The sequence below is a fragment of the Cyanistes caeruleus genome, chromosome 4, assembly GCF_971803275.1.
Source record: "Cyanistes caeruleus chromosome 4, bCyaCae1.hap1.1, whole genome shotgun sequence".
Lineage (NCBI taxonomy): Eukaryota > Metazoa > Chordata > Aves > Passeriformes > Paridae > Cyanistes > Cyanistes caeruleus.
In genome coordinates, this window is record NC_141704.1 from 77695795 (window position 1) to 77723245 (window position 27451).

General features: G+C 38.8%; 1 long non-coding RNA gene across 1 annotated transcript; it reads left to right on the forward strand.

Moving 5' to 3' along the window:
- Nucleotides 1–329: 329 nt before the first annotated feature.
- Nucleotides 330–7170, forward strand: LOC147653804 (uncharacterized). The gene is made up of 2 exons (XR_015285789.1): nt 330–556; nt 2813–7170. It is a non-coding gene; the product is annotated as an uncharacterized LOC147653804 (long non-coding RNA).
- Nucleotides 7171–27451: the final 20281 nt, after the last annotated feature.

A 27451-nucleotide genomic window follows, 5' to 3' on the forward strand; every position in this document is an offset into this window, starting at 1 on the left:
ACAATAGTAGTTAGATGAAAACACAACAAAAAGGTCTTGACACTCTTTTCACCCTTCAAAGCTGTGACATGATTTTGTCTTTGTTTTATGAATATGAGAAAGAAGAATGATCCATAGTCCCATAGTCACACATTTAAAAATGCAGTGCTTTTGTCTTCTTTTTTTTCATCTTAGCTCTCTTGTCATTATAATTAAGTGCCCAGACTTTCAGTGCTCTGAGAGTTCATAATATCTTCTCATTTTCAGCCCAAAATTATTCAGGCCAGACTGAAGCAACTTTTCACTGTATCAGTTTTATCATTTACCTAATGAACTCTTTTCCCTCCTAGTGTTTATCCTGAGATGCAGGCAGAAAGGAGTCATCACCTCAGAGAATCATCTTGCAATGCAGAAAGAATTAGGATCTTAATCTTTGTTCATATGGTGTGCTCTTCATTTCCCTCATCTCCCTGTCAGTCTTTCTTGTACTTCAGATCAGCTTTGCAGATCTTGTTGGCCAAAAGATGTCTCCTGTATTCCTGATGAAGCCTCTCCAATGTTTCCTGTGAAGGCAAAGGTAATTCAGTCTCTCCTCTGATACATCCAGTGGCTATGTTCAATGCCAGGGAACATGGGTGTGCCCCGTTGTAGGCACTTGGAGGTCTCTTCTTGAGGATTCATGAATTTGGGATGAGGTTGGAGTGGGGATGTCTAACTTAACTGCAGCAAATAGTACTGAGATGTATCAGAGCAATAAGGGAGGAAATTCAGGAAATCTGCCAATAACATAGAGAACCCACAATGTGTGGATTTCAGCACTATAAAAAGTCCTCTTCTGAGGTTCTTAATTTTCTTTGGGCTTCTGTACTTAACAATTGAGGTATAGATATAATTTAGTCTGTCTTACTTTACAGAAGAATAAATCAAGTAGATATTAAAGGCATAGAAAACCCCAGACAATCAGGAAAAACTAAACTAATAATAAAATACAATTAGTTCCCTATTTAAACCTTGTGTGTTAATTACTGTGGAATAAGATTTTACTTAAATTTGGGGTACTGTGGCTTTGGTTTTGCTTGTGTTGGCTTACAGTGATATGCAGCAACAAATGAAAAATGTGTTGATGTACTGGGAAGCTCTTAGCTCCCAGTTAAGGACAATGAAATTTTATTTTTCTCTCTCTGTCTTTATTTCTTCCCATCACATACTTTTTAGCCATATTTGCAAAAACTTTGAGGCAATATTGCTACAAATACATATTTAAGATTTGATTACTCATTCTCATCCACTATCATGTGCCAGACATGCAGCCTACTCTAACAGATTACTGTTCTTAAAGTTGTTACAGGAAGGTTAAATAAAATGTTGCTTTTATGACACTGAATATCTTTATGATGTTTTAGCTAAATTATAGGCTGTTTGGGGCTGCCACAGATGTGCCAGGTATTAAAATCAAACTGGCAAAATGTCACCAGTCCCTTGCCCAAGTTCTCGTGTTCCTGATTCTCATGCACCTACCATTTGTTGTCCAACACCTCAGGAACCCGTCCCTGACACACTTCCTTCTGCACACTTAAGGACACAAAGCAAAATCAAAACATGCCAAAACTGCTCCAACAGTAAAATCAAAGTCTGAACTGAAGCCACCAAATATCCTGATTTTCCAAATTTCTGTCTGCTGTGGTTGTTAACCATCCTCTTTTAGGAACCCCCTTCACTAATTTATTTTGCTCTCAGAGTCTTGGGAAAAGACATGTAGCATTTCAAAGTGGTAGCTAAGTGTGTGTGTATGTATATGTATATATTGATATATATTAAAATAGCCATATATATGAAAAAAAGAATTAAAAATAAAATGCATATGACAAAAGTAGTACCACAAATTCAATGAATGGCTGGTGCTTCAATCTTTATGGGAGAGCAGAAGGACTCTGGAAACTGAGCTTAAAGAAGAGAAGGAAAGTTGAAAATCTTACTCTTAAAATAGAGCCAGAGCTAGACAGTGATGCTGAATTTTAACAAGTTCTTGGTGATTATTTCAAATTCAAGTAAGAAGAATAGCAGTCTGAAATGTTTGCAGGTGTTTTTATTCTATTTGCTGCCTGCTCTAGTTCTTTCTGTTAAAATATATAAATAAATATTTACTTGACACACTTTAAGTGAAAATGGGATTTCTTTTGAAAGAATATAAGCAAGAAATTACAATGAAAGTACTTTAAGGAGTTCTAGGTCTCAGGTTTTGCAGAGTAATTCAAGCACAAAGAAAATGAACTTATTTAAAATATTTTTAAATATTTATTTTTTTTTAGTATTGCAATCTATTTTTCAGCATGTTTGAAATGTTTTCAAACATTTCAAGAGATGAAAGCATCTCATTTTTAAATCATTCACATTCTTCTACCAAGTTTTTCAGGACTTCAAGGAAAACCTGTGTTGAAGCTGGCTAGCTTTTAAAATAGCTGTGTTATGAGAGTGCTGACAATTAAAAGTAAGATATATTTATAAATACATTATTTTTAGGGTATGAGAACAGGATGAGAATTATCAATGGGTGCATGGACTGTAAAGTTCTCTTCACTCACTTTCAGACCTTTACCTTGTATTGCTGTGAATTGGTCCCAGTAAGGACTAAAAACAGGTCAAAGGTATTTATTTTCCAGACTTAACGTAGGTATTTTGCTGCCTTTATGTATTTGTGATTGATTTAGAGTATGTACCTCCCTTAGCCAAATAATATAGAAATGTGCTTGAATTAAGAAGCTGAAAAAAAAGAAACCTTTTTTGCCTGCTGAGCTGAAGTCACACCCAAACCTCTCATGAATTTTAATGCCAGTTTTGCAGCTTCACATGGTGACCTGTACTCTCAAGGTTCCAGAAAAGATAAAGGATGCCTCCACTTTTATAGAACACCTGCCAAATTTAGAGCATGGAAGCACAGCCAGGATAATCATGCTTCATGTTTCAGAGCAGAAGAAAATTGGTTTATGGCCTGGAGACAATGTTTTTTCCCCTTGGTTGCCACACTTTTGGGCTGTGATGTTACAAATCCCTCTCTCTGAAGTTCTAAGGACTGGAGCACTGGACACCATGAAAACTGCAATGGGAGTTGACAGACCAAGGGGAAAAACACATCTTCAGAGTGTTTAACAGTTGATTTTTCCTTGGTCTGCACAGAGAAATAATCCAAAAAGTGTTTTGACTAGCTCTCCTGTGTCATTTACGGCAGGTGAAAAACTTCTGAGGATTGTGTCCTAGCTGAACTCCCTATCTATCTATAAAAACTAAAAAAAACCTATTTAGGGAATATTTCATTTTGTTTCTCCCAGCCAATAAAAAGGCTGGACCCCTCCTTCTCTCATAAACCAGGGAAAATATTTCAGCTGGGTACAGTCAAAGGGTGAGTGCTGAGAGCTGTATCATTTTTGGAAGCTTTACCTGAATGAATTCCACTTGCTGTATGGAGACTATTTCTGTTGAATAATGGGTAATCTATTTCCCCATTATGTAATCAAATCAGTGCTCAAGCTGCTGGTAGCTGCAAGGAAATCAGATAACTGTTTACACAGAGAATTTTTATTTTAAAATAAAATTAACAGAGGGGGGAGTACAGCAACGAGGTAATAAAATTCAGTTGGAAACTGAGTGGATTTAACAAACCTGTGAATTTTAAGATGCACAGGAGATTCTATCTGTGCATTAGGAAATTCTTTTTCGCTGTGTGGTTGGTTGAGCACAAGAACAGTTTGTCCAGAGGGGTAATGGAGTTCCTATTCTTAAACATCTTCCTAGACATGATTGTGGGGAACTGGATTTTAGTTGTTGGGATGCTGGAGCAGATAATCTCTGGAAGTTCATTCCAATCCCCTTCTGTGACTCTGCATATGTTCTGGCACTGTTTTGAAATGATTTTTGACATTGTACTACCTTTCAGCTAGAAGATCTCTGTATGTAGAATAGGCTTTACTGATTTGATCTTCTCTTTACTGTTTGCCATTCTAAATATCTTTCACTTTTCTATAGAAATCAGTGTTTAAAACAACTAAAATGTAGAAACATCATTGCAAGGTTCTAGTTCATGGGAGAGAACTTCTGTTTTCTCTGGTTTTATTTGTATTGCTTCCCCATTGAATTTCATGTCTGCAGACCCTGCAAGTTTATGTTCAATCTCACAGTTTTCCCAAGCTAATTTTAAAAAAGAAAAGCATAAATGGGAAAACATATGCTGTCTTCAGTTAACTTTGAAGAATAATCCATTGCTTTTATGGAAAGGGCAAATAACTCTTGATCTAAAGCAACAAAGATGCATATCCATACCTACCATTGGAATGACAAACAAGAAGAGGAGGAGAGATAAGACTGCTGATGCAAACATCCTTTATTATTTGCAAGCAAATTTTCTCAATTTCCAGCAGCTCACACTTCATTATTAACCAGCAAAGGCTTTGGAAACCACAGCTCTAATGGATAGTACTCTGTACTTAGAGTCTTTCATCCAAAACTATCAAGACCCTTCAGAAAGGCAGGCTTTGTTACTATCAGAACCCAGAGGAGGAAAGTGGGGCACACAATTTATGCATCTCAATCTGGAGTGTAATGCAAACTCAACCATATATTGAAGAAACTTTGGGGGTTTTGGTTTCCAGTCTCCTCAATCTACCTTGGTGGTGTAACTGTGTTCACAAGCTGACACCCTGCAGATCATGATACTTGCTGAATGTCTGTCATAGCTCATAATGAATAGGAAATTATGTGTGGAATTATTGTGGGGACAATAATAAGTGATTGTTAATTATGTGTAATAGATCTGATCATTTATTGCTACAGATGTCAGTGATTTAATTTTTAAAAAACTGATCAACTTCAAAGTCTTACAAAACAAAACATATTAGCTACATATTACCTTCCTTTCATGACTTGCTATGAATTTTTTATTGTTATCCAAATGCAGGACACAACACACAAACTATTCTTTTCTAATTAGGAAAGGTCTTTGTGTTTCAAGTAGGTACAGGATTATTGACTCATACTAAACAGAGTAGATTTTCAGTTATTTTTCAGGACAAAAGGAACCACTGAAGTAACGAAAAGGGAGGTAGGGAGAAAAGCAAGGAGAAAGAGCAAAACTTTCCAATAAATAAATAAAAATAAGAAGATAACAATGTAATATTCAGTATTTCATTGCCTTCTAAATAACCTTTTGTGCTACTAGTCCAGCAGTTAGATTTGCACTTTTATTTCAACCCCTTAAATTTTCTGGGTCAAAATTATGCTTAGTTGAGGACAACCTTACACAGTCAGGCCAATAGAAACCCATCTTTTTAAAGGGAGAAATCAAGTCTTAAAATTCTGCAGCTTCTTCAGGTCTCTATCTATTAACAGTAGACATTTTTTATTAAATTCAGTGACATTAATCTAAGAGAGTTTTTTCTCCTCTCTCTTATTTTTTTTTAAACTAATGTTTGACAGCTTTTGTAACAAAGTTTTTCAAACGGGACTTCAAATTAGCTGTAATTTATAGCTAACATGAATAACGAAGTGTTTACACAAATTTACATGAAGAGGTGAGATTTCATGTTGAACATCTCTGCTTGTTCATAATCATTTCAAAATGAATTTAAGGGAGACTTATGAATGAGACAGCAGCTAATAGTACAGACTGGCTTAATTTGGCTTTATTTACCTGATCAACTATCTTTTGCTTTAGAGTGTTTCAAGTGAAAAATGTATTGGTAACAAAATTTGGACAGTTTTCCCACTTATGGTAAAAGTCCTATCAAAATTAATCAGCCTTTCAATTTGAAATGGCCTGATAAAAATTTGAATCATGAAAATGTTATTCTACATTTAAAATGTCGTTCACTTAGCTAGTTAATGAGATCAAAAATAACCACTTTTTGTGACACTTGATCATTTGAAAGTGTGTCAGGATCTTCAATCAAAGACCTTTCAAATTTGGTACATTTCTATGGAAATAGCTATGTCTGAACCAAATGTAATACCTTTTCTCTCAAACTGGTACATTTGTCCAGAGAATAAAATCCTGAATGGAACAGGAACTAGTTCTTCACCCCAGAGCTTCTCAGCACAGTGAATATCTGACCTGAAAGTTATACACAGCTTAACACAAGCATGCCTGGAGTACAATTCCTAATCAGATCTGGTTTAATAAAGAGGCTCAAGTGCTCTTTCTCTTACCCAGCACATTCACCATGACTATCACAATACTACTGTGTAGTGGCCATCATTATAGGGGTATTATATGGCTTCACTTTTAGTATGAGGAGCAAGTAGAGGTGACTAATAAAAATCTTCCAAATTGAGTGTTAGTAATAACTTTGTATTTCATTGCCAAACACCTTATTTCTTTTACCAGTCTTCTATTTTGTCACATCTCTGCAAAAGTTTCACCTCATTTCCCATTTCAAATGCATTCAGCACTTTGGAGACATTTCTATTCCACTTCAAAAAATTCTCTATTTATTGATTAAATCGGTAATATGTGTCCTTTGAAACATGCATGCAAACTGTGATTCAGATGAATAATAGTGTTGCATTGTTGTGAGCGTCTTTTAATGAAGGACTAAAACAGAGATTGTTCTTTTGGTTGGGTGTCTTGGTTTGCAGGTTATTTTCTTGTCTGAAAACAGTGTGTCTTGGGTTGCAATGGCAGATGTAACTAAAAGTATGTATTCTATTACCATCTGTGAAAACCAGGTGGGGCAGTGTTCTTTATCTCTTCCATGACCCATCCCTCATAACTGGGGGATATCTTCTGTTAATGGGCCATTGAGTCTCACTGCATGACTGATAAAATTACATCATCCCATTGGGAGATGCTCCACCCAGGGGGAGGAGCCAAGCATTCCTACCTGAATATCTTTAGAGACTCAGAACCCCACAAGCCTTTCTCTGCTGGATCCCAGAGGAGTGACTGTACCCACCTACACCACTGGACCTTTCAGAGGAAACTGACACCCTTCTACAGGATCATTGCTTCAACAGAACCACATCTGTCACTCCAGCAGGGCTGCAGCCACCATTTAATCAGACTGCTACCAACACCCTGACCAACAGGGTGTCAGGCTGTTTTCTGACTCTGTCAGTGGGTTGTTTGTCTGGTGGTTTTTCTTTCTTGTACTATTGCATTTTTATTTTCATTTCTCCAGTAAAGAACTGATATTCCTATTCCCATATCGTTGCCTGAGAGCACCTTGATTTCAAGTTTATAATATTTTGAAGGGGTAGGGGGAGGGTTTAAAATTTATTTATTTCAAGGGAGGTTTCTGCCTTTCTTAGCAGACACTTGTGAGTAATTCTGATCAAGAAGTATTGTTTGCTCAGGTGAGCCTTCAGCCTGGCCTCCAGTAATAAGAGGCAGAAGAGCCTCTAAAAGAAGAAAGAGAGAAGCTGTGGGAAAACTGAGGAGCTGTGAAAGCCCAGGGGGATATCAGCCCCATAGCAGGGAGCAGAAAGGGCCTGCCTAGGACACTGTGACCTCTAGGGCAGTTCCCTCCGTGGTCAGACTGAGCATCTGCTCACCAGCTGTATGAAAACCTGTCTCTTGTCCCCATCCCTTTGGTCACAGTGTGGGGTCAGGCCACCTTTCTGAGATCCACTGTCAGTAAGACCAGGTTTTCAGGGAAGAGCTGCCTGTGGGGAGAGTCCACAGGCCAAAAAGCACAATCACTGAGCTACTGGGGTAAAAAGAGGGAGGCATGAAAATAAATATCATGGACCAGTATCTAGGATTTTCAATCTGCAGAGAAATCTGTACTGTTTTCTGTCATAAATTTGCAGTGACAAATTATTATTCATTGTCTGCAGGGTACCCTGGGATTCTTTAAAGTAATGCAAAGTAACTTTTCTGGGAAGAATCAGAGTGCATGACTGGAAAAAAACACATCTGAAGAAACAGTTCACATCCTAAAAAATAAGCCTCATAAAGTACAAAATATGCCATAACTTTGATGAGAATTTACTAAAACCATGCATTTGCCTCAGTTTCCCTCTGGAACACCTTACAAAAGACTTTCAGTTGGCTCCAAAAATGCAGACATGTACCAGAGCCATGTTGTTCAGTAGGTTTGTTTGTTTTCAGTTCAGTTGATTTGTTGCAGAAATATGCTAGACCCTTAATCCTAGTAGGAAATTGAAACTGTGAGAAAGACAAAGTCTGGCTGACCCCCCTGCAAGAACAAGCAGCAAATCCTGCTGAGAAATAGCAGTAACAAAAACAGAGGGAATTACCAGAGAGTTTTGTCTTGGAGGATGACAACTGTTTAAAAAATGCAGTGACTGAAGGAGTAATTCTTCTACACCCTCCCACTTTGTCTGTATTAAGCATGTAACAAATGGTGAATTGAAATCTATACCGGTAATAGTGTCAATGAGGGATCAGGATTATACATGATACTTCCTCAATTTGTTATGCCTCATTAGCATTGTGGCTTATTGCAGGGAGCCACACAGTTCTCAGGCATTCCCTCATGGCCTGTCCTGGTGGATAATGGAAACAGAGAAAGGCAAGGTACGGGTGACACACTGCTCTAACAACTTTTACCAGGGGCATGGTTAGCTGGGTTAGGGATGCTTCCCATTCTCCATCAGAGTGCCATGTTGATTGGAATTAATAGTCCTGCTCGCTTGGTACTTTTCCAAGGAGAACCCCATGTGGAAGGGGCCCTGATGCTAATGAGTACACTTTTTTCAGAGTATAAGTTTATACTCTGAAAAAATATTTATAAATATTTTAATAAAATTAATTTTTTGTAAAAAATATTTGCTATGAGAAAAGCAACAAGTGTGGTTCTTTGCATCAAACTCCCCTCTGCTTAAGTTGTTCCCACTGACCTGGTTTCACCAGAGACATAATTCTACTGGCATGTGAATGAAATGGATGTATTTGTCTTATCTGAGCTTAAACATTAAAAATGGCTAAATAATTGTTTTAGAAGATGGGGGATTTTTTTTTTTTTTTCATGTGGAATCCTGATTTCATTTCTATAGCTTGTCTTTGCCACATCTTGGCACATGAGATAAAAATCAGCCTCAGAACATGGTCAGGCCATTCTAAGAAAATGTATTTTCCTTCCTAGCTTATCCTCTTCTCTATATTAACTCTATATCTCTATATAATATTATTATATTAATATATTCTATATTATAGGAAGTAAAGAATTGAGATTTTGGAGAAAGGCATTTTTATTTGCATTCTCAAGATTTTTGGGAGATACAGAACTTGAAGCTGGTAAGTGTGGGAACCTAATCAGCTAGGAAAGATCATGCATTGAACTGGGTTCCAGGACAGAGGGAATAAACCTGAATCTTGGTGGGGCAGGATGCTGATGGAGTCATCCCAACTTAGACTTACAAGGTCATGTCCCTGGTCCACACTTGTGATTGGACCTTTGCCCTCAGGTATCCCTTTACATTGTGGAGTTCACCATGCCCCTGGATCTTTGGGTGCTGCCCCTCAGACCATGTGAACATTAAAACCTATCTTGGGCACTCCATTTTAGCCATCCCTCCATCATTATTGCCACTGGCCCGGCCAGTCCCAAATCACAGCAAGCCAACTGTGAGTGGTAAGTGTTAAAATGAGTCAGAGGAGAAAAAAAAACCTAGAAGAACAGATGCATGATTTAGACTACCAGTAGGCATCTTGTAAGAGAAAGAAAGTGATAAGCGTTTTTCATCTGTATCTGTTGAGAAGTCAAAGAGCAAGACTGGTATAAAACCCACTCTGGATTAATGAAAACAAATCAAAAAAAAGAAATCCCCTTTCACTGGCATGGAACCCACAAGCAAAAGAGTGGGGAAAAAAATTGAATGTATATGATCAGCTGATACACAAAATAATCTGTGTTCACATTTGTCCACAGGATGGTCATAGGATATATAAAAACCTCCTTTTCATCCTTTTCAATACTCATAACTTTGCTTCCACTTTTTGTCACAACCAAGACAATCTTTGTCTATCTGCTGCTGGGCTATGCTTTTAAAATTGAAACTGCAAAGTTTCAAAAAAAGGTAATTAAAAGATCTTGTAAAATCAGAAAATGTAGACAGTGAAAAATCTTTATGGTGAGAGAATCATCATTCAAAGCCAGTTCTTAAAGTGGCAAGAATAGCATTAAATGTATATCTATATATCTTTTTAACCTTTATACAGACAGCAGGAGCACTGCAAGCTACATTTGCATTTCATAGCAGGAAACAAAACCATCCCACAAAGATATGATAAATCATCAGAGAAACAACGAAGTGCCCTCACACATGCATATGTTTTTCTAAAATCACAGAGAATGAAGATAAGAGACACACAACCCAATCTCCATCTCAAAGGTTGATTAACTATACCCAAGCCTGACTACCTCAAGAGCAGTATAAGTGAAATTTGAAATATGGATTTGTATCCAGCAGTTCTTCTCTCTTTCTTTTTTTTATTGTTATTTTTGGACAATTGACTGACCTAGTTTTCAAATCATAAGAATTTTTAAGACAATGCTTGCTATAGAGGTACAGTAATGACACAGATTTACTTCCAGTGGTATTTTGATTCTAGGGAGGAAGAAAAGTCTGTCATTCCTGCAAAGCATGTTGTGTAAGATGATTGTTCATTCTGGTTCAACTTTGTTGACTTCTGTGAAGGTATAGCAGATACAAGTTTGGATAAGTCAGGTTTATTAAGTGAAACCAAATGAAAAATTTCTATAGAAACGTTATTTTGACAGAAGAACCAATTTCTACATGAGACATATACACCAAAAAAATTCCGTATTAAAATTTAAATTCTAATTTTAAGTCTATTTTTTCCTATAGAAAACCAAAATAAAAAAAATTCTTATTTTCTTCTTATTGTTTTAATTTGTTTGACCAAGATTAGAGTATTGGGGGGAAAATGGGTTTGAAAACCAGGCCAGATTGTTTTGAGTCAACTGACTTGGCATTTGATAAAACTGCATTTCTTACCAATGTATTTCCTTTGCCAATCATAGTTTCAGTCCCCCATTTCTTTTGGGCCAGCCTTCCTCAAAGACCACACATCCTATACAGTAATAAACGGATTTCACTGGCACATGGCTTGTCTACAAGATAATTAATTCTCAGTAAGCGAGGATCTGAATTTACTGTGTGCTAGCTATGCTGCGCTGACTCTCCATATGGACATCCTAATTGCATTGTGGCTGACTCTATCTAAAGCACATTAAGGATATAACTACACAGACTTGTTACCAGGAAGAAAGTGAGGATGAGGGTTTACTGCTCTCCTATGGCATCAGCTGCTGCTCTTGAATTGCCTTGAGCTCTCTTTTCTTGCAGGGATGTGAGAGATCAGCGAGTGTCCAAGATGGACTCACTGCAGCCTCTCTAATGGGACACAAATCCACATCCTGACTCACTCTTCCTCTGCTGTCCTCTTCACAGAAGTGCTGCTCTGTGTGAGGCAGCACACTGCAAATCTTCAAATAGCTTACTTATCCTGTGCACTTTGAATTCCTGCCTGCATAGCAGCATATGGAAGAGAGGCATCCATACACATCCCTTGTCAGTATGCAATTTTGCGTTTGCGTTTTATCAGTGTGTACCACACAAGGGCCCTGCTCACCACTAACACCTTCCTTCCCTGCTGTGGTTTTGTCCTGGGTAGAACATTAATGCCAAAAGTGTTCTGAGCAAACCTCAGAAGAGAACTGGTTGGGCATTTCAACCTGGATGCCACACAGTGACACTGCTCCAGGCTCTGTGGGTGCCTCTTTTTCCAGCTGTGTTGGAAAAAGCTGTGTTGTGTAGTTGCCAGCAGGTTTTGTGGGAGATACGTCCCCAGTGGGGTCAGGGCTTTCTCTATGCAAGCAGAGCTGTAGGAGCTCAGGCTCCCAGTGTTAGGTAATGGGCTCCTCTTCCTCTAACAACTGGTTCTGTTGGTCTCTACTGCTGAAACCACCTTACTCTGAGCAGAGGCTACAAGGCCATCTCACAGGTGAAATCCAGCTCACCTGTACAGGTCAGACCATTTCTGTTGCTGAATTGATTTAGGTTTTTTCATATATACTGTATCAATTGGAAGGATTTCTTGTAAGTCTTCCACAAGTGCTGGTTTCCAGACAGTACTAAACTATCCTGAGGTTGACTTCCTTTCCACTGGGGCCTGGAGCTACTATAGCTAGAGAGTTTGGAGGTGTTAAAAAGGGGTAGCCTCTTCCCTTCAGGCAAATACTGTGAGCCAAGCAATAGCAAACTCAGTTTTACCAGGGTCTGTGTACAATCTCCTGCATTCCTTCCCACAAAACCTGGAGTCTTCCCTTCTCTCCAGATACTGCCCCTGTTATCCAAGTGCCTCCAGGCTTCCTGGAAGCCTCTGTACTCGGTGCCACAAGGATCTTTTTGCTCTCCCATACCACATGAGTATTTTCTCTTCTTGTCCCTGGGCATATAAAATGTCCAAGGTTACCTCCAGGTCTCCTACCTCTGTTTTTTCCTGTCACTCAAAGGGACACTGGGGGTTGGATCAAGTTTGGTGCTCACTTGGCCTGTGTATGCGTTACCCCTTGTCTCCCTAGCTCTGCCATGCCATTTGCAGTGTGGAAAAGAGAAGTTTTCACTGGATCTGACAGCCAGTGATGGCTTTACTGCTGATTTTCCCTATCTCACAATCTTTAAGACTTCTAACAGATCAGGCTGACAGTGGGTAATGTGTTCAAAACTTATTGGGGGAGGATGTGGGGGTGGTGACAGACAAACAACTGAACAGATTCATATATGGGACAATGACATAAGCCCCGTTCTCTTAGAAAATAAGACCAAAAGTTCCCAAGATTTTGCTCATAATATGTGAGTTTCTTTGCACATGCTAGAAACTGTCTGAAGTTTGTGATTATGCTCGTGGTATTTTTATTTCCAGACAGCAATTGATACATACCTTCAGTGCAAAGAAAATGAACAAATTCCACAACAAGACATGTTTACAGTGACTGGCCATCCTACACATGCAGTTAGACCCAAACAATTATGAATTTGTAAGGAGCATCCAAAATAAAATTAGATCTGCAGTGTATACATCCATAAATGTCTGTATGTACATATCCACATGTGTAAGATCTACTGTGAGTTTATGAATAGTGTAAACTAACATTTTCAAACTTTGGGACAGCAGCCTGCTATTGACAAAAAAAATTAAAAAATAAAAAAAACAAAAAATGAAAAAAAAAAACCCAACCCCACAGCCAACAAACAAGAGCAACAACAACCCAGCAACGCACCCCCCCACCCCAAAAAAAACAAACCTGCAGGCAAATTCCTTATCATCATTTTTTCCCAGATTTAGACCAGTAAAAACATGCAGTACAGCACTGGGGAGACTTGATCAGATGGAGTAATTTGATACAGCAAAAACATGCTATCAAATCTGAAATTTGTTTACTTTAAGTAGATCCCTTTAGTTGAAATAGATTGCATTGTTATGATGTTTTATTGGAATAATCTTCATAGTGAATATTGCAGTTAGAAATTCGGGTTTGAAGCAAAAGATTATCAGATAAATTAAAACACCTTTTCCCCCTCCCCACCCCCATTACAAAATTTGGGTATTCCGTTTCTCAGCCTGAGGAGAAAAAAAATCGAGTCTCCAGGAATTAATTTCTAATGCACTTGAAGAAATTTCGGTTCATGATTCATTCATAGAGAAAGAAACAGTGAAAACCTTTTTCCACATCAACTTGCAACTCCATTCATATTTATCAACCAGTTTTTAATCCATTTAATCCAGCCAGAGTGCCTGTGAAAAGGAGAGAGGTATGGTGTGAAATGTGACAGCCACCAGAGCAGCAGGAGGAATCTGTTATTCCATAGCCATCCTTCTATGTCACAGTAGTTTTGCAGCTCCCGGTGTGGGGCAGCGATTCCCAGACTGTCTGTCTGTCTGTCTGTCTGTCTGTCTGCAGCTGCACCTCAGCAGTACTTCCTCCCTGGCACTGCCAAGGGCTTTCTGCCCCGGCTTCCAAGTGTGTCAGGCAGGTGGAGGGGGTGCTTGGATCTGGGAAACATTTGCTTTCATTTTATATATATATTTTTAATTTTAATTCAGTGTTGCTACTACTTCCCTTAGCTTTGGGCTTTGGAGGTGTAGTAGGCTGGTTTTGTCCCTGTGCCTGTCCCATGACCTTTACCATGATACACCTAAAGGGATCAATTTGAAGGATGGCCTCGTGGGAGCAAAAGTCAGGTGCAGATTTGAGTTGTGGATAATTGTGCTGTGGATAATATGCTTGAATCATGAGCCTCATCTCGAGCTGTAATGCTGCAGCGATCAGCTCTCTGCTCTGATGGCTTTGCAAGCTTCATTCTAGCCTCTCAACCACAATCTGTGTTTTCTTGGCACCAAAATTGTGAACAAATTTGGAGTTTGGTGGGTTTTTTTTGATGGAGAGATAAATTCCATCCTTTCAGAGAGAAAAAGCTAAAAGTTTTACTGCTAATAAAGGAAACTCATATTAAATTTGGATGCTTTCAGTGGAATTTTAGATTCTCCCAAGCCAGTAAAAAAAAAAAAAGAAGAATCACATTCTGAGGCATCCAGTTTCTAGTCATGGCTAAAATCTAGATTTGTTAAATCTTTATCACAACAGTAGAGAATCATTTTAATGTACTGGGAATGCCAGTAGGACAAGTGAATTCAGCACTGGGAAAGAAGCTTTTACTATTATTTCCCTTTGATTTATCTGATGATTTCAGCACATCCTCGCAGCAGAGTTTGCTGAGACACCAGGGTTGACCCCCCTACCCTGCCTTCTCTTCTTACCTCCTTGGTTTGATGGATCCATTTGCTCTCCTGCTGCCAGGGATACCTGGATCCCTGGTCAGAGAGAGAAAGACTTTGTGTTTCCCCAGTCCTCTGCCTCAAAAAGGGCCCTTGAAAAGGAGTAGCAGAAGGAGAAGGACAGAAGAGTAAAACAGAGGATGTAAGGTGAGAGGAGAGTGAAGGGAACTGTACTTGGTAGGAAGATGTGCCTTTCATCTCCCACCTGGTGACAATCCCCCCTGAAGTGTGGAGAAGGGAAATTAAACCTGGGACTTCATTTCATGTGGGTGTGCAATGCCTAATGTTCGTTTTCCAGAATTATGTGTAAGCTCCACACAAATTTGCCTTTAGGCTTTTCTGTGGCCTCGCATAGACAGCTCTTTCCTCCTCATTTTAATACTTTGCTACTTACATTTTTCCAAATTACACAGACAAAGAATTAGTTTATCCAAACTCACTGTCAGCTGATTCCAGTGCACAAATAAATTTCATTTTGCATGGAAGAGAACAATTCAGAGGTGCTGGGAGGTGTTCACCTGGGCTGCTTTTCTGCCAGTACCAGAAGGCTGAAGTGCAAACCCCTGATTTCAGCAGAGACAGACTGATTCGAAGCTCTCTTGCTTTATTTCAATTAGCCTAATACTGTCCCTCATGGAACATTTCTGATCTTCAAGGTGTTGCATTCACAAGAAAGGGAGAGGAGGTATCTTTGCTTGCCAGATAAAAGAAACTAATTAGGTTAAGGATTTTTTTAGTTCTCTAAAAAACAAGAAGTGGGTGTTAGTTCCATGTCATGCTACAAAGCATCAACACGGTGACCTAATTTAATTATTTCCCTCATTCACAAAGCTCCTAAATCCACAAGATTTCTTGTCTTTCACAGGGACATTGTAATACTCCAAAGACAAAAGATGATATTTAAAAAGAAAATAACTAATTAGATGTCAAAGCTTTCTTTAAGAGATGATCAGCAGAAAATTAGTAGATTATTTTTTTTCAGATACAAACAGGAAATGTATCCTGTTAACTCTGTGCTTCCAATCCACATATCCACTTGGAATCTAATAATTTCATCCATGAGCCAGTCTGGGTTACATTAAGGAGGGGTTGAATTCTGACTCAGGGATGTGTATTTTTAACATTTGCCATACCATTTTTTCATATGTGGTAACTTTTCTGCATAAGTAGCTTTCCCAGAATGAATGCTGAAATGGAGTTTGGATATCACAATATCAGTTACTCTCTATGCCTGCTACCAGTGCTCCTACTTCCATAATACTGCTGAATTTTTGTTCATAGTGCACAAATTTCTGCAGTTTTCATTGCAGTTCTGAAGCAGAGGTAGAGAGAACTGGAAAATAAGGTGATACCAGTCAGCACCTTTCCAAGCACACACGTGCACAGTGTGTGCTTCAAAAACTTAGATCAACAAGCCAACATAATATTTTAAGGAATAAAATCATGGGTTTCCTCAACATTCAAGGTGTGGATATGGCAGAAACGTGCATGCTGGTGAAATACCACATATGTTATCAACAATTCTGCAGCATAGTTACAAGGAAGGTCTTTTGCGTAATATTACATCAAAAGAGCAAAAATCCCCAGCTCTCTGTTTCAGAAGACCCTGCTAAGAAGACACCAATAAAAGCTCAGAGTGGAGGAGGCAACATATAAGGTGAATAATATCTCTTCCAGGAAAAAAAAAACCCTAAAAAACAAGTGCTTGAGACTAAGGACTTGTGATGTACTGGTAATACTATACATGCAGATACAAAAGTGCAAAATGCTACTAGATAAAAGATGATGACAGATCTTTGCTCTTGTCAGCAGAGAGACAGTGACTGTAGCAAGTCATTATCACCCAAGTTGTTACTGTGAAGTGTAAATAAAACAAAAATAGCAATGCAGAAGATTGTAAGATTGTTGATCCAGATTCTGGGTGTTTGGAAATCAGCAACAGAAGATTCAACCAAGAAGCACCTTCATCATAAACTGGAGCAGAGTTTAGAAGAATGCTATGTTTTACCATGAAAAGAAAAGTCATCCTGCATCCAGACAGCTTGTGATAAACCTGACACATATAATCTAGCACTAAAGACAGTCTAAAGCAGCCAATTCAAAAGAAAAATACCTTCAAGTGGTTCTGACTAGAACAGCTTTACAGATGAGAGATGACATCAAAGTAGAAACTGTGAAAGAGTTGTTGTCTTCTTGATGCTGAGAATTCAATCACGGTTTACTAATTATACCTATTTCAGTCACAGTCTTTCCTGCACAGCATTAGCAGAAGAAAGGCTTAAGCCCATCAACCATAATACTTCATTCACTTGGAAGTTCTGCTGCCAAGATTTAGTTTATGCAGTTACCTACTGAAAGAAATCCATCCAGCAGAGCACATTTCCCTGCTATTTATTTTTTAGTCTTTAAGAGGCAATGTGGAGCTTATCTGACTTGGAGATGGCAAATTTCAAACTAAATAGGCCAATCCAATCCTTTTTATTCACCAGCTCGAGTCAGCCTGGGAGAAGGAGCTGGTACATTGTCTGCCATGTGTATGGTGAGCTGCCTTGTAGTGATACACTTGAGGAGACAGTGCTCCAAGGAGATACATCACTGCTTCTCAGCTTCTCAAGGTAGCAGCAATAAAAGCCTCTGGGGAATGCTTTGAAGAGCAACATGGAACAACAAAAGAGTCACTAGTGTCAGGTGAAGGACAAAGGATTGCAGTGCTTGGAGAGCCTGGTTTGGATGTTTCCTTGCTCACACACTAAAACAACCTTTGAATGCTTCAACACTACCTTGAAATGCCAATTATGCACGTGGAATTTTTCCCATGCTTGCCAATCTGCTGTGTACAAATGAGTCCTCTGGGTATTTGCTATTTGCTTATCCATCTCTACCCTAAATGTGGAGAAGTCTTGGTGTAGACTAATTCCCTAAAACTACATGCTGAAAAAAAAAATCCCCAGTATATTGAATCATTGAGGAGACAAAAAATAAAGATACTCAGATTCAAAAGTGTGAAGGGATACACTATAAAATCAGGGGCAGCCTGTAAATTCCACAGTGGAGAAACTTAATAAAACTTTCTCATTTCAGTTCAACTGAAGCACACTTTTAGGCACCTAGTTTTCAGTGAGTCTGAGCAGATAGTGAATGGGTACTTGCTGTTCTTGAGGAGAGTTGGATATACCCAGATAGTGCTAATTGGACAGGTTTGTCTGTTTGTCAGCTGTCTTGCAGAACAGTGTCGCCGATTGATAGCTACTGATAGCACATATTGAAGCAAGCATGCACTGATTTCCAGAAGAGACTGCATTAATAATGACTTGTCTTCATAGAAATGTTAGGACCACATGTCCAAGCACAAACTTTGGATATTTCAGGCATCAGTGATCAGACAGGTCTTACTAAGATCTCAGGAGAGGCACATACCCTCTGAACAGACAGGAAATCACCTTGAAAACTGTTGCTCAAAGCAGAGAACCAGAGATTGGAGAGGTACTGACTTAACATAGAGCTGGCTCTGAAAAAACTACCACGGCAACTTTAGGTACAGAGAAAAAAAACAAATTCGGACTCTGCTGAAATGATTCTCAGGCCATCTGTCTGCATTTCTGTGGAATGAATGGTTAATAAGACATTTGCAGAGTGTGTCCTGTAATTAGCCCACCCTGGCAGAATGGAAAGCTGCAGGATGGATGCACTTTTCATCACATCCTAGGAAATACCACAAAAGGTCTGAGAGAAGCAGTAGAGGATCCAGCACAAGAATTAATGTTAAGGATGTAAAGCTGAGCATAGCATTCAACAGGAGGAAATATTTGGGTAGGGGGCATCAGTAGTCAAGACCTACTGAATTCTTTGCTAAGAAATGTTGGAAAAAGGATAGCAGAAATAATCTATGCAACAAATCTCCATTTCCCATGAGATCTATATATGTTTCAGCTGGTGAGGACAAATAAGACATAATTAATTCCAAAGACAAATTTCTGCACAGTGTCACTTCCACAGACAGCTTCTTCTTGTCCTATGTATGTGCAGATTAGGCCATGGACGTAAACGAGTTCCACTTCAATTAGCAAAGATGGTGCAACACTGAAACATGTATTCAAAACCTGTGCACAAAGTCTGTGTGCCTTTTCCTTGCTTTTAGTACTTTTGGAACCTGAGGAACAGCTGAGAACCTTGGACCAGATATGAGGAGAGTATAGTTAGTAGCAAACCTTCTCTAAGCTTGGACAAACAAATTTCTTTCTGCATTTAAAAACAGATTCATGTGCTATCTGTCTGTCCCCAAAAGTACAACAAGCAGTAAAAGTACAACATTTTGGTTCCAGCCGGGGTAAGGCATTTACAGTCAGATTCCCAATGTAGAGATTCCTTTTTCCAAAGACACTAAGTGCCCACTCTCAAGTAGGAATTTGAAGATAATCTCTTCCCGATTTACCCCCTTGAGCTGAGCTCTGCAGTGTTGGACAACTGATGCCAAAGGCAATCTGAACCATCCAAAGCCATCCTGGAGTCTGGGGAATGGAAGTCCCTCCTGTCCTTGTCACATCAAGCATGCATCAGTCATGAGAGTGGCCCAGGTGCTGGGGCTGTGTACTTAGCAAAGCTGCACTAAAGAAAACTGGGGAAGAGCTCTACAGAGTTGTTTTAATGACTTTTTAAAGTAGGAAGTGGTTGGTGCCTTTAGGAGTGTACTGCCTTGTGTAGTCCTTACAGTACATCTGGTATTCTTAGCCAAGGGTAAAAACACTCTTTCTTCATGACTTTTTCCTCTCATTTTTATTAAAAAAAATTCTAAAGAATAAATGAATGCAAAATGATTTATAAATACATGTATAATTGCTGGATAGTCATTAAGAATAGAAGTATAACTAGTAATCTACAAGTCACAGAAGATTTAAATAAAAGTAAATGGATCTAGATTCCTCCAAAAAGGATTGTTAGAATTTATTACCTTACATGGCAATTGCAGCATGGCAACCACAGGCTCCCAGCCTTGTTCATGGACTTATTTAGCAGAGACTTCTTAAAGATGATTGCATACAGAGTGTAATTAAGAGACATTGATTTTTCTAATTCAGGAAGAAGTTGTGTTTGGTTTAAGTTCTTAACTTAAAATACATCTGTATTTGCAAGATGCTGCCACAGCTCCTACTGGCAACACTTTTGGGGGCTGAGCTTGAACTTTGGTGTTGTATATTCCTGGATATATCCCACCAAAAGCTGGCACAGCAACTGCTGTCAAGCAGGGCTTGAGGTTTTTTCCCTTCCCTCTGCCTATCCTCTCCTTTTTTCATATCTTGAAAATAACCAAGGAAATTGATTATTTTAAACCGAGGAAAACTTCTCCAATTCATAGGCAATACCACCAATTTCAATGTTAAAAATGTCTGAGGAAGGAGTACAGGAAAGGGACATTCTAAATTCATTCCTAACCTGCAGTAACATTACTATGAATTAACTTTTAAACCTCTGGAAACTTCTCTCACATGTAATAATGGAAATGCTGTGAAAACCAATTTTGTCACTGGGGGTGGTCCACAGGCAAAATTATTCTAAAGGTAGGATAATACTAGTATAACTAGTGAAATATTGAGACCAAGATTTTAAAGTAATATTTAATCTATTTCAAGACTTTTTAAGTTTCTGCTAGATAATCCTTTGAACCGCTGCAAAATGACAATAATTTGAATTTCTTCAAATTTTGCTGTGCCTGAAACTAAAGGAATTTGAAATTTTGGGTGTTTAGCTTGTATTTCATTCAAAGTAAACTGTCTCACAGTCTAATGTATCATCAAGGAAAATGGTGTGGCAAAGAACAGCTATTGAATACTACTCTCCTTTAATTACTTTCTCCAGCAGGTGGTAAGATTATTGTCTTCTGTCATGTTATTTGCTATAACAAATAGCACTGTTGTAACTTAGTATGACATGAACATTTAACACTCTCTCCTGATGTTTTGACTTCTCCTTTTAATAATTGTGTGAGTAGGGGACAACAGATTTGTGAGAATAAAATTTAATTTGACAGCTACGTAACTGAGATATTTTACTTAATGCATCATATGTATGTACCTCATTATCCTACACAGTAGAGTATTAACAGTGTATATTTTACTATTTATATTATTGTATCTTTTACTATAGGGTCAAGAAATGAATGGCAGTGCTATGATCTCAAATTAGGGTCCCTTGATGTCATTTCTAAATATTACATCTAGAGTGACTTCGCTTTAGAAACCTAGAAGTCACTAGGATGACCTTCATATCCACATTTACGTAAAGGTCCAAACCCCAAGAACTTCTAAACACACCTAAATTGAAATCCCTGTTACTTTTTTTGCCTTGAAAATGGGACATGAGCTTTTTGTTAAAATGATACTTATTCATAAAAATCGTGTAGGTTTTAAACTGATTCAGAGGTCAGCATTTCAGCACTAGATAGGGTGCAAGAAACCATCAAATAGCAGTGACAAAAAAAAGAGATAAAAGTGTGTGTAGGCAGATTAAGTTTCTGAAAAAGAAATAAAAAAAAAGTCCAGTTCATGAACAGCTTATTCCAGCTTTGGTCCACCCAAATTAGACACCCAGCTCTTATTTTGAGTGATGCAGCTTGTTACTGAATCACAGTGAAAGAACTGCAGTGACAGAGCTGTCCAAAGTAATCAGAACTCTAAAATCTTTGATGAAAACTCAGCAACTTAAACATGCAGAAAGGCAAATTTCTATCCTCATTGTTTATGAAGGACACAGCTGTGAAATTCTCCATGAGATAACAATGGAAAGTTGTAATAACTGCATCAAAATGATTGATTACATTAGCTACCACTGCAAACTTCATTCAAAGGCCATCAGAAAGAATGTAAAGCCTAGCATCAATAAACTGGGAGATTCCAGAATTAAGGCTGTCTGTGTAGCTTCAGTTTAGCCATCATAATGAATATACCATATAATGCAATCTATAATCATGTGACAATACATTATTTTCTGTAGGTTCATTGCCTCATTCAGTTCACAGCAAAGATTAAATACATGAGAAAGCCAAAAGGAATAGGATTTCAAGGCTTTAAGTACCTGGACTTGCTGCAGTTGAACTCACTGACAAAAGTTTTCTATATTACCACAGAAATGTTCTTAAATGGGATTGTTAATTTTTTGTGCAAGCATGGCTGGCAGTAATTTGCAAAAAAATGATGACACTGAAGGGGGAAATCCCTTGTCCTTGCTCTTGCTGCATTCCTGCCCCTCTTCTGGAATTAGGTGCCTCCTAAATTAAAACTAGCCACTGAGACAATTATTTTGAAAGAGGAGGCATAAACTTTCTACTTTGTGAAAACAATAATCAAGACACTAATTACCATTTCCCCACTGCAGCTTTCAGCTACCTCAGATTTCAAAAATGCAAATTCAGAATGGCAAATAGCATTACCATGTTGCACTTTGAGAAGAGCACACAAGAATTGTGGAAATCCATACAGTGCACTGGCCTGCACCAGTGCAGGTGGGATGTGAGATCTGGTCACTAAAAAAGAAGTTTTTCCTGTAAAGGGTGAATCCTGACGAAAAAAAGCCGTGTGGAATTTTTGAAAGGAGATAGTGCTGTGACCAAATAGAGGTGAAGTTATGAGCATAATCTGCTTGGATTATGAAGATTAAATGGCATTTGACATACTTCTGCATATTAAAATGGCTTATAAGGTCAGGAAGTGCAGGACAGAAAGCATCGTTCTTTTCTGCTTACAAAACTGTTCAGAGGCAGATTTTCCTGATTAGGAGTTATGAGTCAATAGCCCAGAGAGAGACAGGGAGTGGAGTGGCACACATACAGATATATTCTGGCTGTTAAATTTTACAAGTGCCTCCTTGCCAGGGAGGGTTGGAGACAGCTCTTTACCTCCCACCCTTTTGTTCCAACCACCCATACCCTTTTCATTTCTCTCAAGACATAGGGAAAGCTGCACTACACATGGTTGAAATGAGTGACTTAGCATTCATAAGAAGGGCAAATTATCCCAGAAAGAGGAATTAAATCTTGAAAGCCATAGCAGTAATAGATTTCATTGCCTCCATGTAAGTGGGATATTATATGGTCAGGAAGAGGGTCTGAAATGCAGGTGCTGTATCTGCTATACACTTCCAAAGAGAATTCCAACAACTAGAGAGAAGAAAGCATCTTGGAAAGACAGGAAAAGTAATGGAAAATCGAGGACAAGTAAGGGAAAGCTTGAGGACATCAGACAATCAAAACATTCCTAGGAAAGTTGTCCCTATTTCCTGATGGAAATGGTACGCAACATCCTGCAGCCCCCTGGGCTGGTCTCTGTCTCATCTGGCCAGTCCAGGTCCATGTTGCAAAGCAGGATGGAACTCCTGTGGGCAGCTGGACCACAGGAAAAGCTGGGACAAAAATTTTCCAAGTGGAAGCTTTAACTTGGATTTCCCTTTTATCCTCGGAGCAGCACACCCAGCAAGCAGCAGCAGGAATATGGGAACGCAGCTGTCCAAGGAGCACACAGACACCTGGCAGGTTTTCAGAGGGTCCACAGCTCCCTGGTTTTCATCCCCAGAGCACACTGGAAGCTGACAGAAGCCCAGCTCTTGTGAAAAATCAGGCTGCTTCTTAGAAGTATAACAAACTAATTTTAAGTGTCCGTTTTTAGAAAATTGACCTTTGTTTTTCCACCAGTTTTTCATTTCCCTGTACATCTTTAACAGCAAGATATGTTTAGCAGCAAGGAAAAATAAATAATTCTTAGCATTAGATGGGGATTTTTCCAGGATCATTTCAGTGACAGCTGTGTATAGTCCTAAAGAGTATGAGAGCATGATTCAGTGATCCAAACAAACTTTTGGGTTGAGACCAGCTGTTATGAATACTTTTTTTGCTCTTTTTAGGAATAAAAAGAATTGATGTGCATATTACAGCAAGGCTGAGACTTGGGTTCCTTTTGTTTGCTTTTCATCATGTCCATGCTTATTCTCATTGTTATTGTATTGCTTTCATCTTCAATAAACACAGTATTTTTATTTTTTTTTACAAAAAGCCCAATACCTCTTGCATCTGCAAGTCCAAATTCCATGTTATTTGGCATAGCTCGAAGAACTGGAGTCTGCATTGCTGACCTAACTCAGATCTGCTGGTTTTCTGGTTGCTGCTTGCATTTTTCAGTGGTAGGGAAGTGACAGTAATATATCTATAACTTGTGCTACTGTGTAGCTTTTTCATTCTGCTTTGATAGTTGAGCTACCAAACGGTAAGTGACAGAAACCAAACAAAGCTAGCAAAGAAAAAGCAGGGGGGGAAAGAAAGAGGCATGGCATAAAGCAATAAGAAATGAAAAAATATGAAATTCAGGAAAGAATAATAAAAGCAAATCCTAAAATAAATGGCAGAGTTTGATTTTGCAGTGCTGGCTTACAGCCAGGTAACTGTCTGAAAAGTAAAACAAGTGAAGCAGATACACCTAAGGTAAAAATAATGTGCATACTCTTCTGAGGAAAAGAAGAACTAGAAAACAAAAAGACCCATGAATGATAGATACTGTGAAAGAAAGATAGAACTGTGGGATTTTAACCCCTTCATGTTGTTTAGATTCTGTTCTTCTGTGTTGCTTTTGAAAGAGAGAAATCAGTAAGGGAATGAGAGCAGTAGTGGAGGGAGGAGCTGGAAATGTTTGAAGACTCCCAGGTCTGATCCAGCTCCCTGTGTCCTCTCAATCTGGTCCACGGGCTTTGTGCAACCACTTCAGGAGGACTAAAAACATATCTGCTCTTCAACAACTCAAGTGCTTCCCTTCTCGTTCCAGAAAACCCCATAAAACTGCTCCCAGTTACATGGGTAAAAAAAGCTGACTCTGGCCCATAGCAGGAGAAACCACTTCACAGGAAAATGTGCTTTTTCACCCACCAACTTTTGGTAGTAGCTTATTTGGCTTTTGCCACAAATGTTTCAAAAGAATTTTAATCTTAATTCTTTCCATCCTACAGGGATTTTATATTTCCATGACTGTTCTTAGAATTTTTAAAACAGTATTCAAAAGTAAATGGTCCTCATGCATGTTTGGTTTTTTTTTTTTTTTAGCAAAAGTCTATCCTAACATGATAGCCAAATCTAAAGCAACTTTTCTAAGGCTGGAACAATTCCTCTTATCCATGGAAGATGTAAATGTTACTGCTGTTACTGTCAGCTGTCAGCTGATAGGAGGAGACTGGCTGGGAAGAAGCAGGGAAAGAAAAATTTAGGTATTCTTCAGTCATAAACTTATCCTTTACTCACAGGTCAATGAAAATAGAAATCATTCTTCTCACACAGGATTTAGTTCCCATTTTCTGGGTGCTGACTGGCCACAGTTTTGGTACAAAGGGACCAAATTCCAAATGAAGTCCTTCCCTGAAGGAGCCCATACAAAGAGTCTTCTGCAGTGAGCTCTGCCTGCTGTTATTCTTCACACTGATGAAAGAGGCCAAAAGAACTCTTACAATCCTGTTAAGCTGATATGAAATAAGAGCTACTTATATGCCTCTGAAATCACTTTGTAGTGAAGATGGGTAAACTTTGGCTTTTTTATGGCTACTGCTGTATATATTTTTCCCCTTATCTTAATGCAGAGTCTTGGCATATCAGTGTATAAATAAAGGCAAGCTATCCATTTCCCTTTCAGATTTCCAAGGAAAGTTACAAGGCAATTAGCTTTGTATCATAAGCTTTATTGGCAGCAGAAAGCCAGAATCACAGGAACATTTGGTTCCCAGGAATTTGGATCTCATCAGTGAAGGCCAGTGCCAATACCAGCCAGAGTGTCTGCCAGTTGTTGTTCTTCTTCACAGCTACAGCTGGCTGCCATTCCCAGCAATGCTGTAGATTAAAGATCAATACCTGATCAGATTCACTTGGTGAGAAGTCTGGCACCAGTGGGAAATAATGCTGTTTGTGAGGAAAAGAGGTGACCCATCACTCCACAGTCCTCTAAGGACACAAGTTAAAGAGGAGAGCAGAACTCCAAAACCTGGAGGGAATGCTGAATTTGAAGGCAAGCTTGCACTGTCCCCCTGGCAGAGATATGATATCCTTAAGGTACAGTTCATGAAAGTATATTAATCCTTGGGAAACTAGATCATGTGGCTCTCAGTAATGAATCCTGCTAACAGTTTGTGATCTTCTATCTTGATCTCAGGATTCCCTCCCTGTAGTCTGATTTTCTCACAATGAGAGTGACATTTATGAGACTGTCATAGCTCCTGAAATATGTCATAACATTATTATTGTAATAACTGCATCTCAATAATCTTCCTGTGTGGTCTCCTGGGATATAGAAAATACTGCATAGGAATCCTTATTTATGTCTCCAAAGCAGGAGGGCAAGGTTGCAGCTTAGATAGATATGACGTGCCATCTCCTTTTGCCTTCAGTGTCCCCAGCAATCACCTCAGCAGAGGAGCAGACTAAAACATTAAAAAAATAAAAATGGCCTTGCTCTTGTTTAACTATTCGGGTCACTCTTTGTAACATCATTATATTCAAAGCACCACAATTCATCTTTGACCCATGAGACCCCCCCACCTCTGCTGCCTGAGTAATTGGTGCTTCTCATTCCTGAAAAAGAGTAGAAACACCTCTCCAACTCACTGGGATGTTGCAAGGGAAAAACAGTGGGTATATGCAGCACACTCCAAACACAACAATCTTTGTGTAGGCACCAAATGCTATTAGTGAGTTGTTGCTATTTTTCTTCCATGACACAGCAATGATCCAAAAGGAAGCATTTTTGGGTAATTTTTGGCTAAGACAATCCAGCCAAATGGTGTTTGAGTTGTGCAGTTTAGTGCAGACTTCAGGAGGCCTTACTTACCGGTGTCTCAAGCTGGGTTTGTGCAGCCATTCCCAGGGAACCCTCGGTAGCACGAATCCCTAAATCTCTCCTGGAGCAGCCGGGCCACCGGCGCGGAGCAGGGAGCAGGAGGAGCATGCCATTTCCCACACGTGCTAATTGATTTAGCAGCAGTTTAAAACAATGTTGAGCATTGTCAGGGATGTTCCTTTGTGGCATTAAATCAAGTTCCTCGAGATGGATTACATACTAACCACATACTATCTCAAAATCCCAAGGGCTGTTTATTGTTCAGCGATTTATGACAGCCTTGTTAGAGCCCTGCATATCAGGCATCTCTGGAGTATGGGAAGAAACAGAGACAAATAGCATGCAAACTATATTGAACAATTCATTAGACTATATTGTGGAAACCTAAGCACAGCATGCAGATAACCCTTTTATGAATGCTGCCTTATTGTACAATAATTACTGTAATGTTTCAGATATTTAAATCATATTTATAATCACACATTTTAATGCAACATCCCTCATAAAGTTCTCAAGGCGTTTTACAGGATGCATAAAGCATGAAAAGATACAAAATTTAAAAATGCAGATCCACCTACCACAGGTGCTGGAGGTAGGCTAATGAGGTAGATATACAAAAGTCTAAGCTGACAGTTTAACAGTTTAAGTAGTGTATATAATAATTCAAACACATTTTAAGGTATCCTTAGTTATAAACCTGTTCTTTAACTAAATATTTGGGCTGGGTTGTATAAGTGCTTATTTTCAGTTTACAATTACAGTGAGAAACAGCAACATTTTTTGGTTCCTTATTTAGAATTTTGTG